The sequence below is a fragment of the Ochotona curzoniae genome, unplaced genomic scaffold (assembly GCF_017591425.1).
Source record: "Ochotona curzoniae isolate NIBS_2020 unplaced genomic scaffold, NIBS_Ocur_1.0 scaffold_4505, whole genome shotgun sequence".
Classification (NCBI taxonomy): domain Eukaryota; kingdom Metazoa; phylum Chordata; class Mammalia; order Lagomorpha; family Ochotonidae; genus Ochotona; species Ochotona curzoniae.
Window position 1 is genome coordinate 25,558,489 of NW_024467118.1, and position 17,162 is coordinate 25,575,650.

At 41.8% G+C, this 17,162-nt stretch overlaps 1 pseudogene; it reads left to right on the forward strand.

Moving 5' to 3' along the window:
* The first annotated feature begins 13,755 nt into the window (after positions 1 to 13,755).
* On the forward strand, positions 13,756 to 14,502 carry LOC121146777 (annotated as a pseudogene).
* The last annotated feature ends 2,660 nt before the right edge of the window (positions 14,503 to 17,162 follow it).

Below are 17,162 nucleotides of genomic sequence, written 5' to 3' on the forward strand. Positions count from 1 at the left end.
GATTCAAGCTGTTGGCTCTGGGTTTGTTGCAGGCATTTGGGAAGTGAACTAGCCATGAAGGGGAGCATTCCCTTCCAATCTATCTGTCTCTCAATTAAAAATACTAGATTTGATAAAGGCTTTTGATGAGGTATTTAGATATGTGATAAGTGCAAACTAATCTGTGTTTTTTTTTTCACTAGCTTTAGACAGCTGGAAATGGACCTTGGAAAAACATCCCATTTATTATAGCAACAAAATTTAAAATACATAAGAATAATTTAGTTATATTTATACCTGTTCTCCTAGAAAACCTAGAAAGTGTGCTGGATAAATAGAATATATAGTCATTGACATGGAAGACAGAAAACCAAAATTTTCAATTTCTTCAAATTCAATAAATACATATTGGCAGTTACATTCACAATCCCAATAGGAATCTTTTGGATAAGATAACTTTTTAAAAGATTTATTTATTTTATTTGAAAGTGTTTCAGAGAGATGGAGGAGAGAGACAGAGAGATCCCCCATCTTCTGGTTCACTCCCCAAATGGCTGAAAGCACTGGATCATTCTGTAACAGGGAGACAGAGGCTTCTTCCAGGTGTCTCATGTGAGCACAGATGCCAAGGACTCAAGCCAACCTCGACTGCCCTCCCAGGCAACCAACAGGAGCTGGATTGGAAACAAAGCAGCTGGGACTGGAACTGGTGCCCATGTGGCATGTTAGCGGCACAGGCAAAAGATTTGCCTGCTTGCCACCATGCCAGCCCCTGGATAAAATAATTCAAAATTCAAGTGGCAGAATATCTTAAATTAGTCAAGGACATTATGTAAAATAGGTATTCTACTAGGTATTAAAAGTAACCAAGTCAATGTTGTGGCATGGTGAATTAAGCTGCTATCTGTTTTGCCAACATTTCCCTTATTGGAGCACAGTTCCAGTCCTGGTGGCTCCACTTCCTAACCAACTCCCTGCTAATACACCTGGAAAGGCAGCAGGAAATGACCCAAGTGCTTGGGCTCCTGCCACCCACACAGGAGAACCAAATGGAGTTCTAGGCTCCAGGAGTCAGCCTGGCCCTTGCCAGGGCCATTGTAGCCATTTGTGATGTGAACCAGCAGATGAAAGATCTCTCCTTTTCTCTGTCTCTTTATAACTTTGCCTTTCAAGTAAACAAAATAAACCTTTACAAAATAACTAAAAGTTATATTAGTATCTCCATAATAAAAATTGCTGAGTCTTGGCATCAAAATAAGATAAATAGATCAGAGGTGGGCATTGTAGTGCAGCAGATTCAGCTGTCACTCGAGATACCTGTATTCCAAGTCAGAGTACAAGTTCCAGTCCTAGCTATTCTGCTTCTAATCCAGCTTCATGTGGCAGACCCAGATGGGGTTTGGTTCTCCTGGCTTTGGCCTGACCCAGCCATGGCCGCTGTCAGATTTGGGGAGTGAACTAGTAGAGATGGAATGTAATTGTCTTGTCTCTCTGTCCCTCTGCTTTTCAAATAGATGAGAATTAAAAACAAATAGATCAAACTATTTTATTAAGTAAATAAGCCCGGAGTTTCTTCTGGGTCTCTAATATAGATGCAGAGTTTCAAGGCTTTGGGCCATCCTCCACTGCTTTCCCAGGCCACAAGTAGAGGGCTGGATGGGAAATGGAGTAGCCAGGACATGAACCAGTACCCTTATGGGATTCTGGCATTTGAAGGAGGACTATTAGCCCACTGAGTCATTGTGCTGGGCCCAAAATATAGATTTTTAAAGAAAACAATCAGTCATATGAGAAATGTACTTAAATTCTGACTTTTCAAAATGAGTGAGAATCTAGCCAGAAGTAAAACATAAGAATATAAGAACATATAGACTAGAATATTTATTACCGTGCTGCTTTTACTGACAAAAAACAAAGTCACCTCACTGTCCGTCAGCATAACCATTGGATGACAAGATCCATACATTGGAATTTTATTTAGCCATTTAAATGAATGAGATGCCCATATATCTGTCAGCTTGGAGAGTGGCCGATGATGTAATTTAAAGAGAAATAAAGCAAGCTACAAAGTTAGGAGGATTGTGATCCAAGTTTTGGATATATGCTTCATATGCAGAAACAGAGGTTCCAGAGACACAGACTGTTCATGCTGCTTTTTTCTCTGGCAAGAGAGGAAGAATGGAGGTAGTGATGAGGGAACTGTTTGCCTTTTTCTTTACGCCTTGTGAAAATGACATTTGTCACAGTGAGCACCTGTTCCTTTTTTAAAAACCTATACAAATATTGCTATAAATGTTAAAGGGCCCAAATGAGATTGTAGACTTGTGGTCTCCTGTCTTACTGTGTTATTTATTGCCTCTGCTTGATTTTCATGTACCCACGAATTAGAAAATCAGCTTGTTGAAGATGGGCAAATTCCCCTCTAATTGGATGCCATTTTTCCAAATATATTCCAGGAAGTAATATTCCCCAAGAGTCTTCATGACGCAGATCTGCAAGGCCCAAGTATTTTCTTTTGGACTCAAATTACCAGTGTTCAAAAGAAAGCAAAAAGACATCAAACAATGAGAACAATTTCTACAACTTAAATTTAAAAGCTTTTCGCCTGTGATTGATGTGGGATCAGCCTCCAGAAGGAAGAGGCCTAGGTCTGTAGAATTCTTAAAGGACCTTGGTCTCATTGCCCGTGAGATCAGTTCTTATTCTTTCACCTTCTGCCTTGCAATCAGTTGTTCTTCTGCACCTCCTGCCTCTTAGTTTGAACAGAGACACCAAGCCCATTTTACACATAAGTGTTTTCTTCTCCTGGCAATTTAGAAGGGCTTTGTGGATTTCACAGGCTCTCAGAATGAGCCATGAGTATTCCTGAAAATGCTCTGGTGATTTCCAACTCTGGTTTCCAAGACACTAAGTACACAGAAAATCTCATAGACTGGAGTAACCATTTCCTCCCAGTGTAGTCAAACAGATGCCAGCCTCCACCTGTCAAACTTTACACACCATGCAATCTGGATCATACAATTGCAGTCTAGTGAGAACAGGGGCCTCTTGGTTCAAGGTCATCCTTTAGGAACGAGACATGGGGCAAGTTATTTAGAAGGCAGGCTGGCAGAAGCACCAAAAAACACTAGTGGGAATTTGAGAGCAACTGGAGCCTGTGCTGCTATGTGTGTGTTTGCAAGGCTTCAAACAGTCGAGATGAGGATCACAAACTCTTCCCTAAGTTGGCAACCTGCCTGGCTGGCTGAGCTGGATGGGTCCCCCAGAGAATGGGTTGTTGGCAGCTGCTGTTGATGTCTCTTCATAATAGAGGAAACAAAATTGGAGCAAGAGAACAGCTTGGCTTCATTCCTTTGGTAGAGAGAAGGGGTTGTGACTTGAACCTATCTGTCTGTATCCTGATATTAGGAGTAACTCAGATGTAAACTTCATGTTAAATGAGAAAGTCTAAGTTAATGCGTTATGAGCTCAGCGTTCAATGAACAAAATAAAAATGATTTCAGCCATGGGAGTTAATTTTCCTCCAGGGATAAATTTATGTTTTTCCTTTTTAAGCATCTTGGAATTCAGTCCTGAGGATCAAATATTGACATTTGTGTGATGATGGCTCATACTGTACAGCAATGAGAATGAATAACTCTAACTTCACTCAACAGTATCAATGAATCTCACAAACATAATGTTAATTAAAGGAAGCCAGAAACCGATGAGTATATTCTATAATTTCATTTGCGAAAAAATTTCAAAAACATGCAAAACTCACAGCAGGAAGTGTTAGAATAAAGAAAGATATTCCTTTTGGGGGTTTCAGGTCAGGTTCAATTTCTTGATATAGATATTGGTACATGAATGTATTCAGTTTTTAAAATATCATCAGGGTGAGCATTTAGACTAGTGGTTAAGATGCCATTTGGGAGCCCTTATCCCACATGAGTGCCTGGGTTCCACTTCTAGGTCCACTCTCAAGTCTAATTTCATATTAATACACACCCTGGGAGGTAGCATGTACTCAAATACTTGGGTGCCTGCCACCACATAAGAGATCCATGTTAAGCCAGACTCCTGGCTTCAGAACTGCTGTGGATAGTTGAGTAGTGAAACAGTGGATGGGAAATATCTTTTTTTGTCTCTTAAATAAATAAAATGAAAAAGAAGGAGAGACAAAACAAGAAAACAAGCATGATCCACTTCCAGTTCAACTGTTGCTAATATGCATGAGAAAGCAGTGCAAAGATGGCCCAAGAACTTGTGCCCCTTCAACCTATGTGGGTACTCCAGATGAAGTTTCAATCTTGTGGCTTTGGCCTGGTCCAGCCGTGGCCATTGCAGCCATTTGAGGAATGAACCAGTGGAAAGAAGATCTCTATGTCTGCCCCCCTCTCTCTATAACTCTGCCTCCCAAATAAATAATCTTTCAAAAAAGAGAAAAACATCATTTGCCTGTATATTTATGATAGTATGACTTTTCTGTATGTCAATAAAAATTTTAAAGCCAATCAATTTCTTGTGCCCATCTTTACATTGTCTTCCCAGCTAAGTTCCATCCTGTGAGTAAATCTGTAATAACTGTAATTAATACGAACTATTTTGAATCCTTTACCATGTGGAATATATTAATTTATTATAGTACTATTCACCTGATATTTGTCAGACGGCAGCTTGATAGAACAGGTACAGACAGCTTGAAAAATAAATGTTAGGCATTAGGAAAATGAGGCCCATTAACCTCATGCAGTGAAAGGAATGCAACTGTAGGTAAAGAGTCAACTTTCACTCTCTTCAAGTTGACTTAAATCTTCATTACCCAATTAAGCTTTTACTTATTTTTGAGATTTATATTAAGTATTTTAAAGGCAGAATGACACAGAGAGAAAGAGAGAAAAAAGGAAAGAGAGATTGTATATCTACTGATTGATTTTCCAAATGGCTACAGAAGCTGAAGCTGGGCAGGGTAGAAGCCAGGAGCCTAGAACTCTATCCAGGTCTACCAGGTGGGCTATGGAGACCCCAGGATTTGAACCATCTTTTACTGCTTTCCCTGGCTCATTAGCAGGAAGCTGGATCAAAAGTGGAACAGCCGTGATATGAGTTAGCATTCCAACTTGGGATGTTGACCTTTGAAGTAGCAAGTTAACAGGCTGTACCACAAAACTGCCCTCAAATAAGTGTTGAATCTCTGTCTACTGTGTTGGAGGTAGGGAATTCATCTAAAGAAACAGCTGCAGGTCTTTCTCACCTTTGATTCAGGGAAGTATGTCTCCCACAGACCATAGGCACAAATGGCAAATCTCCTAAATTTTCAAGTTTGGTTAAGAGATGGAGACCACTTTTTCAGAAAGGTAGGTTCCCCAATATTCTGGGGGCTGAGGTCATCACTACCTGTTCTTCAGGAACATGAACCAGGGAGGGACCAGCCAAGAACGCACGAAGATGATGACACAATCTCCATGGTTGGCCTCCAAGTCGGGATACCTTCACCTCAGGGGAGTGTTCTTCAGCTCCTATCCCACCCCCTACTTCCTGAGTCTACCCAGCTTGCCCATGGCTACCCTCATCTTTCATTCATTCACAGCTCTTACATTTCATTCCTCCTTCTGTTGTGTTCTGGTATTCATCTCTGGGCTGATTTATCTCCCAGCTACCGAATTTTGTTCTCAGGTGTAATTTGAAAGCACTGCCCAGAGCAAGGGATAGTGCCCAGGCTTTGACACTTGGCTAGCCTCATCCGTATCTTCTTTCTCCAAAAAGACCACCCCAGATTTACTGGCATGTTTCCTCATCAGGGCTTGAACTGCCTATTTCCCATGTGTCTTTATATGTTTGTGTTGATATAACAACATATATGAAACTGGATGATTTGTAAAGAATGGTGATTTATTTATTAAGATGGCCAAAGTGCTTGGGGCTCTGACACCTGCGTGGGAGATCCAGTGGAGTTTATCGCTCCTGGTTTTGGCCTGGCTCAGCCTTGACTGTTGTAGTTATTTGGGGAGTGAAGCAGTGAATGAAAGATAGCTTTATCTCTGTGTCTCCTTTTCTTTTTGTCATTCTGCCTTTTGGATAAATAAAATGTATATTTTTAAAAAGTGCTGGTCCTTCTTTAGAATTCTACCTTTCAATTGTTACTTCTAGATACATTCTTGAACCTCTCTGTCTAAAGTGAGGTTATTTCCTGTCATATCACTCTTTTATTTTTTCATTACTGTTGCAATATTCTTATTTATTGATGTATTTGTTTTCTGATTCCCTACTCTACACTGATAGCCATCTCTGTAGAGTCCCTTAACCTGTCTTATTCACTGTGATATCCTAATGGATATAGCACTTGGCACTGTGGCAGTATTGTTACTGGTTTTCTCTAATGAAAGAAATAATCATTAAATGCACTCCAAAACTTGAAGAATGTTGGAACGACTCCAACCTGGACAGCAAGATAAAAAATTCCTAAACCCAAGTGGCTGCAGAGCAGAGAACACCCACCTTTGGGAGGTAATTGTAGATTAATGGACTGGTATGGAGATTCTGCTTCTGTGGTCCAGCACCTGGTTCCTTACTCCAGAAATGAATGAAGCTTACAGTCATGGAGTTTGGGAGACTACTTCTAAGTTAAACTTTAAGATCTGACTCCCCAGGGAGACCTAGAAGAGACTAAACTCTTACATTAATATGTAACCAAAACTTAAACTCATATTTCAGCAACAAGGAATAGTAAATAATGTATTGCTTCATGAAGATTTGCTTAGTTTATTTACTTACATTATTTATAGGTTATGTTGGGAATAGACTTGGCCTGCCTGGCTTTGTTCACAGTAACATTCCATAAATATAACAGCAACAATAAAATCGCATTGATGCAGAAGTGAGCTCATAGCTTTGTATAACATCAAACATAAAAGCCGTGTTACCATGATAAATACTAAATCTTTAAAATATCTTTAAAATATCATTGGCTTTTTACTGCCATTACTTATGCAGTGTGCATTTCAGATTTTCATATTCAGTATTGTACTTTCTATGTGTGAGTTATGTTGTGAAGTTTTTAGTGCACTCTGTTATAAAACAGACATTCTGGGCTCCTGGTTTCAACCTGCCCCAGGCCTGTCTATTGTGGGCATTTGGGGGAGTGAACCATGGATGAAAGATCTTAATCTCTGTATCTCTGATTTCCAAATGAAATGAGAATAAATGCTTAAATGCTTTTTTTTTTTGAAAACTGGACTGTAGGGTCAAGTAGGCCTGAGCTTAATTTATAATCTTGTTCCTAACAAGTTGTGTGTATTTTGACTGTTTCACCATTTGAGCCACAGTTTTGTTGTCTGTGAGATAGGAAAGTTACATATAATTTACAAATAGGAATAATTGCATGTAATTTATAATTATATCCTGGTTATCCAATAGGATGATGTTTATAGATCATGCTACCTGACACTGATCTACTTATATATGGGCTGATGAAGAGGAGAGAATGGTATTGTGCCTGTTTCACGAGAGCATAATTTTCAAATTACCTGACATTTATGACAGAAATGAATGAGGTGAAATGGTCATAATTATACATTGAAATTTCACCCTAATGCTATTTGGCATAAGGCATATCTGTCTTGGACTCTTCTCAAGGAAATAATTTTAAATGAGTATAATAAAAAGACCCTATCATGAAGCGGATTAATGATTGTTTCTACGGCAAAGGCCTGAGGGTAGCACGGTCTGTATTATAGGTGAGTCTGATTGTTGGATCATTTTTTAAATATCCATGTTAGTGTTAAGACACAGCTGTTGTTTGTGGTTTTTAAAATTTATTTTATTTTAAAAATAGTTGAAAGGCATAACGATGAAAAAGACAGATCTTCCATCCACTGATTCATCCCCCAAATGCTCCCAACATCTTGGCCTGGGCTGGGCTAACGCTGGAAGACAGGAAATCACCCCAGGTCTCCCATGTGGATGGCAGGGGATCAATGATTTGAGTCCTCACACTGCTCTCAGGGTCTGACTGGCAGCAAGCCTGCCTGAATCAGAAACTGAAGCCAAGGAATTAAACCCAGACATGCTAGCCATCAGGCTAAAGGGGTTTTCGGTGTAGATCGGCTGAAATGGAGAGGTTGAAGGATGAAAGGCCAGGGAGGGAGGAAAATGGAGGTGTCCTGCAAATGGCCCACGAATGCAGCAAGTGGCCCCACACTGCAGCCTGCACGTGGGCAGGTCTGTTTTTGTCATGCAGACTGGAAAGCAGTAACTGAGACAGTGACATTTCCTCTGGATGTGACCTGAATTAGAGCCTCCGTGCCCTGAGACATGGGGGATTTGTTACAAAATTATTTTCTATCTCTTACGGCATCCTCAAGGCTTATTTAATCCTCTCTTGAAGTTTCAAGAATACATAAGAATTATGGTATCTTGTTGGGGAGTATCTTCTTATTTTTAATAACCTTATAATTTGAAAATGTTCGGCCTGACTGAGAAGTTGCTAGAGTGATAGAGGAGCCATAGACACCCTTTCTGCCTGAGTTGTTAACATTTTGTCACATTAGCTCTATCCAAGTGTACCATTTGCATGTGTAATATTTTATTTATCTTTTGCTGAACTCTTTGACAGTAAGTTGCAGAGATCATGACAATGTGAACAGACATTTCTTGAAAACACCAAGTGTGTTGGGCCTAGCGCAGTGGCCTAGTGGCTAAAGTCCTTGCCTAGAACATGCCGGGATCCCACATGGGCGCCGGTTCTAATCCTCGCAGGCATCACTTCCCATCCAGCTTCCTGCTGGATCTTCCTCGCTGTCTCTCCTCCTCTCTGTGTATCTGACTTTGAAATAAAATACATCTTAAAAAAAAACACCAAGTGTGTCAATGTTGTGAACTTACCAACTCCAGGACATTTCATATTGATAGGAGACTAACTGATAAATAGACAATGGTCAAATTTTGCTGGTTTGGGGACTTGCTTTCCCCAAATCCTTTTCTGAAACTATTTGCATTTAAGCGTCCTATTCCCATGGACACCTTTAATCTGTAACCTTCCTTGGTTTTTCTTTACATTCCATGGCCTTGCCATTTTTGAAGAGTGTAGCTCATTTATTTTATAAAGCATTGCCCCCATTTTGATCTGTCTACATTTTGTATTATAGCTTCTTGTTAGGTATTCAATTAAAAGTGATAATGTGTGATTTCCAGTGCCACATTTCAGGGAGTGCACAAAGTTGCTTTGAACATTTCTCTAGGCAGTAGAATATATCTTTAATAACTGTGTTTCTTATTTGTTAACATGAAGACCATAGAGTATTTCCTAGTTGGAAAAATATCCTTGAAAGTCTAACTACATGAAACAATACAGCCTTAGGACCTGCCATCATTTTTTGGAAAATTGTAGCTCCATCTTTCTAGTCCTTATCATGAGATAGAACGATGCTGAAGTATTTGAGTGTTTAAATATCTTAGATACGTTGCTACAGTGCCTCATTATCAGAAGAATCCAATGTGTTGGAAGTTTTAGAGTGCTAATTAGTCATTCTTCCTTTTCCAGATCCTACACTGATTGAGAATACAGGGAGTCAATTGCTGACCATCTTTATAGCTAGTAATGCTGGATAGTGTGGTACAATCTTCCATCCACTGCCCGGTTCCTGGATCTCCACAGCAAAATCTTTCTTATGCTGTTCAGCTTTTAGCTGGCCTGTTTTGCATACTGAATAACTGGGAGAAGAACCACATGCAAATGAGAAAGGATGGGTCAAAGCTGGTCCTGTTCTCTGGAGTGGCCCTGTCTTCTGGGTATGGTGGCCCACGGTTGTCCTGCTGTTTCTAATCTCATTGTTCCCCATGATGAAGAGCCAGTGATTAAGAAGAGAAAGTGCAGGTGTTCTTCTCAACCGCTGCTGGTTTTTCATTTATGGTCTAAGGTGAGAACATTGAGAATACTGAGAGGGAAGGAAGTACTCTTCCTATAACATGGTCTACATTTATTTAAGGTTCAGACCAATGGGGAAGAAAGAGAGGAAGTCTGCCTGCAAAATAATATTACATCTTTCTATCAGTGCTGCAGATGAGTTTGCTTTTCAACTCGGGAGAACCCTTTGAAGAGAGGAGCATCTGTCACTTTTGCCAACCTAGTCAGACTAATGAAATGGAGCCTCTGCACAACACCTTGAATGCAGATGCTAAAAACCATCTTGGCCTCCCTCACTTGGCTTAAAGTGTCCTTGCCCTGTCTTCATGATTACTAATCACTCACTTACTAGAATTAACTACTGAATTGAGAGAATAATGAAGGTCACTTTACAAGGCTGTAATCATGTGACTCATGAGGTCATTTGCTTCCCCAATAGATAACACCATGATGGCTGGGACAGTGACTAACTGCCCTGTGGCTACATACAGTGTCTTCTGTGGCTATAACTGAGTACTCCAGGCTGGATTCTTGATAAAGGCTTATTTGTCTTATAGTTCTGGAGGTCCAAGATTCTTGGGCCACCTCTGAGGAGGCCTTCTTGCTGATGGCGACTCTGATGAGACTCACGTTGGTGTAGGGCGTGATAATGAGCAGACATGCAGCTGGGACGCCTTTTGCTGTTCTTAGAAAGCCATAACGTGCATCACGGAGCCCCTACTCTCATGACTGCGTCAAATCCTAATCCTCTCCCCTAGGCCCTATTTCTCAAATACCACTAATGTTATTGTTGTAGGAAGATGGGGACCATCTTGGTTCTGGTCTCACATGGAAGAATTTTCATGTGGACAGGGACGGGGGCAAAATATTTATTGAAAGTGAGAAACCTTCTGTTATAGCAGTCAGGAGGGAAGCTTGAAGAGCTGCCAAGGAAGCCTGTTGGTGTCTGCCCATACACAAAGTGACTCTTTCTGATAGACCCTTTTCTGAAAATCAGACCTAGGTTTAACCAGTTGGGAGAGGAGCAGAATAACAGCTAACTTAGAAGACAGATCATAATTCTGTCTGGCATTGATAAAAGCAAGTGTGATTAACTGACCTAACTTTTCCAACTGATTTTACTGATTATTAGCCTATCCAACACATCATACCTCCACCTCTTTTATTATGACTTTTAGGAGATTTAGATTTCCAACACATGAAACGTGGGGACACATTTGCTTTCTAGTGATGTGGACAGGTAGGTAGCTGGTGAATGAGGCAAAGATGAAGACTACTAATTTCACCTGCACATGCATGCATTTCCCCAAACCCCATACCCTTCTGTTGTCAGTGTCAGGAAATAATCCAACTTGACTACTCTCTAGGCACTTTTGTTGCCCAGTACACTCTTGAACCTGGTGAGTACCAGACATCATGACAGATCTGAGATCCTCCCCAGAAGGGACAGAGAAGCAAGTAGTATTCAGCCCCTGCCAAAACTCTGTTTCTTTAAATATTCAATTAAGCTCTGCCCCAAACACTTAACTACTCCCTTATAAAAGGACCACCTCAACTTTGGAAGGGAAAGACAGCTGCTCCTCTTTTATTTTGAAGCCAGGTTGCCTGCATTCAAATCTGAGTACGTACTAACTCTCTCAATAAATCTCACTTCCCTGTAGATCTTTACATGCCCTGCTTGAAATCTTATCTTAAGTACAGACAGGACTTGGAACAAGTCCAGCTGTGGGTTGAGGCACCACAGCAATAGCAAGAACGTATGACTTCAGCTGGGCTTTGAATGACAGGTTGTATTGCAAAGAGTCTTATAGCTGGCTACTTATGTCATACTAGTGTCCTTGCTATTTGCCTAATGCTGGGCATCTTCCTGACTCAGAGCTCTACTCTGGAAATTCTCTGTGCCTACACGTTATTCCCATATCTGCTTAGTTCCATGTTGCTTCTAAAATACATCTGCTTAATGAGATCTTGTCTGACCGCTTAACAGCAGATCGTCTTCCATGTTTCAAATAACCAGTCTATTCTAGACTTTTTCATAGCTCTTGTCATAATGTTTTGTTGCTTTTTTCTGTCTCCACGCACTAGAATATAAGTTCTAGAAGTGCAATGATTATTGCCTGTTTCCTTCCCTGTGGTAATCTCATTGCCTAGAAATTGAATACACAAACGAAGAAAGGCATCTCTTCCTTCCTCCTTTCCCCGAGACATAAATAGATGGGGTGAAGGGAGTTCTGTGGCACATGAACTAATCAAATCGCCCCTGTGAGCTCAAGACCTCTCTGTACTTCTAAGGGAACAACTAATAAAGGCCTAGGACTCTGAGTTAGACCTCTTTTTTAAAAAAAAATTTTTTTCTTAGCCCTGGAGACAAACAATTTGGAAGTAGGAAATGAAAGAAAGAAACTAAACATTATTCTGCATATTAATGTGACATATGACTTTTAAGAGAGCAGCACCCTGAGATTTATGAGCAGTTACAAAATGATTTCTCTTCATCTCTCCATGTTGAGGTGGTGCCGATGAGCTGTGTTCTCGCTCTTTGTCACTCACCCAGCCTCTCTGAGTTAAATTCTCTGCCATGTGCTATTGCACATGTATCTGTACCTATATCTATAAATATCTTCTGCTGAGCACTCCACTTGCATGTCTTGCCTCGGTTGTTTTTGGCTTCCTCCATCCTCTCCTACCCTTCACTCTGTTCTTCCTTGTTCCAGTCTTCACCATCTGTGTAAATGGGCCATCACATCCAATAATCCTTCCTGGGTCCTCTGTTTTTCATTCATCCTTATATCACGATCACCAACATATCCGCTGAGCCCTTACTCTCACCTACATTATGCCTTAAACACTGTTTACCGTCCTTCTTCACCACAGTCTCCCTTCCAAATTACCTCCTCTCTGGGCCGCAGCCAGAGCCTCCAAAGGAACTTCTTTCTTCTTTCTTTGTTCCCAGTCACTTCTCTCATCTCATGCTAAGGGAGTGCTGCCAAAGACGTAAAGCTGGCCATGCCATCCTCCATGGACTTACACAAAGTCTAAACTCCTTAGCATAGGACTTTATCTCCTCTGTCCCTTGCCTGCTTTCCCATCTCGTCACATAACACCCTCCTCCTCCTGCACATGGACCTCATTTTCCTCCTAACACCTTGTGGAGCTCATTCCTTCCTCTTCCCTTTCTCTGGAGTTCTGTGTCCCAGAGCTTTATTCATTAGTCAGGTTGCCTATCCGGAGAGTTTTCTCTGGAAGGAGACATCTTCATTGTGTCATTTCATATACAAAATTTCATTTATTTCCTATAACGGACTTATAATGTTGGCAGTATTATCATTTCCAATCTAAAGGTAGATAGCTAGAGAGCCAAAAGATTCAGTAAAATAGCCAGCTCAGCTATGAGGCAGTGGAACTAACTGTGTGCCTGTATCTTTAAACCTCACAAACCTGTTTTTCTCACTGTTACAAAGAATTGAAAGGTTGTCAGGAACTTGTCTATGATGTAGAAGAGTTTCTATACCCTTTGCTGTGGCTTTTTTTTTTATGCCACCATTAGCCTTGCCCTCAATAGGGTTCCATCTGAGACTGAAGAGTGAGTGTGTGTGTGGGGGGTGGATCACCAAGCCCCAAACAGGCAGGAGTGTGGCAGACACTTCTGGTGAGTGTGGAAGGAATGCTTATGGTTCACACACACTTGTTCATAGGAAAGCACAACATCTGTTCCAGCTTAGGAAAAATTTTTCTTATGAAAATTTTGCCTCTCTGCCTCTTCAGTAGGTAATTATGTTTTCTTGTGTAGTGCCAGTACATGCCTCCGACATGAAGGTTGAAGGGCGAAGTGAAAAGAATGGGCTGCGTTGAATTCCTGGTCGCTACAACTTGTTTGAACACTGATGACAATGAGTGTCATCAGTGAGCCGTTCACTGATCTCAACTACACGGTCTACATGTTCCCGTATGATTTCACCCACAGTAATTTCCATGGAACAGTCAAGGCAGAGAACAGGAAGCTTGTCATCAATGGGAAAGCCATCACCATCATCCAGAGGCAAGATTCCACCAACATCATATGGGGTGGTTCTATGTCAAGTGGGATGGTGCTGGGAATGTGGTGGAATTCATTGGTATCTTCACCTCCATGGGAAAGGCTGGGACTCACTTGAAGGGTGGAGCCAGAAAGGTCATCATCTCTGTCCGTCTGTTAACATCCCCTTGTTTGTGATGGGTATAAGATGGTCAGCAGTGCTTCCTGCACCACCAGCCACTTATGACCCCTGGCCAAAATCATCGGTGACAGCTTTAACATCACAAAGGGACTCATAACCACAGTCCATGCCATCACTGCCACCCTCAAGACCATGGATGGTCTTTCTAGGAAGCTGTGGTGTGATGGCTGTGAGGATGCCTAGAACATTATTCCCTACATTTACTGGCACTGCCAAGGCCATGGGCAAGATCATCCCTGAGCTGAATGAAAAAAATCACTGGCCTGGTCTTCTGTGTGCCCACTCCACAACATGTAAGTCATAGACCTTACCTGCCATCTGGAAAAAGCTGAAATATGTGATGACATGAAGAAGGTGTTGAAGTAGGCATCAGAGGTTCCCGCTAAGAGAGGCCAGGGAAGAATCATGTTGAGACGGTGATGCCTGCTGCTGCAGCCTGCAATGCTGAACCTGCACGTGGAGGATGCACATCCCAGGAGCCTTAGTGCCAGCAGAGAGAGTATGTTATGGTAATGCCATGAGACGTTTGGTGGCTTTTTATGTCAGCCTAACCTAGCCTTTTCTGATCAAATGCCAGTGGGTGGACAAATACACATATGCACACAATGGTATTTGTCCAAAACACAAAAATTACTGAAGAGAATAGGGGCTCAGGAGTGATTCCTTTCCTCTGCCCTTCCACACCAGCCACTGAACTGGAGCACCTAGAATGTTGGCTTGTAGGGACCCACCATGGGATTGCTTCTTGAGTCGTCCCTACTCATGCCCAAACACACTCCTTTCTCCTGACTTTTCTCTGACAATGGCTCCTGTCAACCTTGGGTGTGCACTGTCAAGCATTCCATTTGTTCCGAGGGTAGGGTTACAGATGCGTGGGGTTCTTATGTTAGGATCACCTCTGGGACAACCAGAAATCCACCCCCTCACTCCCATGGCTCAGTGGCTAAACCCTCACCTTGCAAGTACCAGAATCCCATATGGGTACCGGTTCATATCCTGGCTGCTCCACTTCCCATCCAGCTCCCTGCTTGTGTATTGGGAAAGCAACAGGGGATGGTTCAAGGCCTTGGAACCCTACACCCATGTGGGAGACCTGGGAGAAGCTCCTGGCTTTGCATTGACTCAGTTCCAGCTGTTGCAGCTACTTGGGGAGTGAACCAGCTGATGAAGATCTTTCTGTGTTTCCTCTCTCTGTTAATATGCCTTTCCAATAAAGATTGGTAAATATTTTTAGAAAGTAACTATTTTCTTTAAAAGAGAGAGAGAGAGAGAGAGACCCTCACCTCCCCCAATGAAAGCTGCCTCTTAAAAGGGATTCTGAGTGTATGAGTTAAGGATGGTCTGCCATTTGGTATGCACCAGGTCTCCAGGAGAACGTGTGTCTGACAAGAGGCAGCAAAGGGAAGGAAAACATCTCTTTGCCCACCACACAAAGACAGCAGAAAACAAGCCCATCTCTGGCAGGCCCCTGGCTGGCCAGTCAACACCCCTTTGGTGGTGCCTGAATTTTCATTTATGCTGTCATCGTTTTTAGTTTCTTCCCTCACCTGAATATGGTGTCAAGGGAACTCTTAATTGCTATTCAAAGATATGTAACCAGATATTTATATATTAGCTGCTCACTTCATAAAGTGTTAATGAATGTTTGCAAAGCTCCTTCAAATCCTCTGGTGAAAGGTGCAACATACAGTGGAAAATATTATCATTATTATTAGAAGGTAATAGACAGCTTTGAATGACCGGTCATAAGAATAATTGACATAAGCATTAAGAAAGTGCCAGGAATCATCCAGACAGATTCTGCTCCTCCGGCTCCATCAGCCTCCACATTACATATATTACACTGTTTCCCTGACACCCATTCTAATCACCATATAATTCACACATTAAATCACCACCACCAGGGAAAGACTGAGCTCACTCGTAGTTCTATTGATAGTGACATGGGGAGAGTATTAAATGTTGAAAGGTCTAAAATGGAGGCAGAAGTGCACTTAGGTGGAGAGGCCAGAGCCGGCCGCTGAGTGCTCACCTCCTTTAAGAGGCTGTTACAGGGGAATGATCAGAAACACTTTGAACATAGCGGAAGGGACTTCATAATGAGCATGAAATTGGAAAGCCAGGAAAACATTAAAAAGCTGAAATAAGATGTGCAATATCTTTTATTTTTATTTTACACTCTCTCAGGCTTGAAATACAGTAGCAGCACAAACTGATAATGGTTTCCTAATTCCTTTAACTTGGAATTGTTTAGTATTTCTCAGTCTTCTGCAGAAAACCTAGTCTCAGTCAGGGTTGGCAGATTGGCTCTAACTTCGTGGCTAACTTTAGTGAGATGCCAGCACCTACCAGAAGTGCAATGCTGAGAGCTGTGCAGGCACATTCAGACTCAGCCAGACAGAATGCTGTGACCCATTAGCAATGTCTGCCCTGGGAGATGGAGGAGAGATGGCACACAGGGGCTAGGCCTGACCAGACATGAGAGTGGATGAAAAGGATGGCTTGGACTTAACGCAAATGTGCTTTTGTTATGGCTTAAAACCAATGTTGCAATTTACAAGCAAAGTTCTTGAAAAGCAGCCTAAGGGATTATCCCCCTCCTTTTTAAAATGATTCATTTATTTTGAAAGGTAGAATTGAAAGAGAGAAAGAGAAGAGAAAGAACCCTTCACCATTGGTTCACTCCCTAAATGGCCCAAACAGCCAGGGCTATGCCAGGCTGAAGCCAAGAGCCTGAGCTTCCTGTAAACCTTCCTGGTGAGTGCAGTGGCCCAAGGACTTGTGACATCCTCTGCTGTTTTCCCAGTGCATTAGCATGGAACTGGCTCAGAAGCAGATCAACTGGGTCTTGAACTGGCACACACCTAAAATGCTAACACAGCAGGCAGCGGCTTAATTGGCTATGCCACAATGCCAGTCTCAGGGATTTACTCTTGATATTGATGGAAAGAAGTGGCCTTTTGCTGCCCCCAGATGTAGGAAACAGCCTACAGGTTATACTGCACCTAGGCAAGTGTTACACTGCTGGGAAAAAAGCAGCTAATACCTGGTGGGCTCCTGGACCTGGCTAATGCCAAATT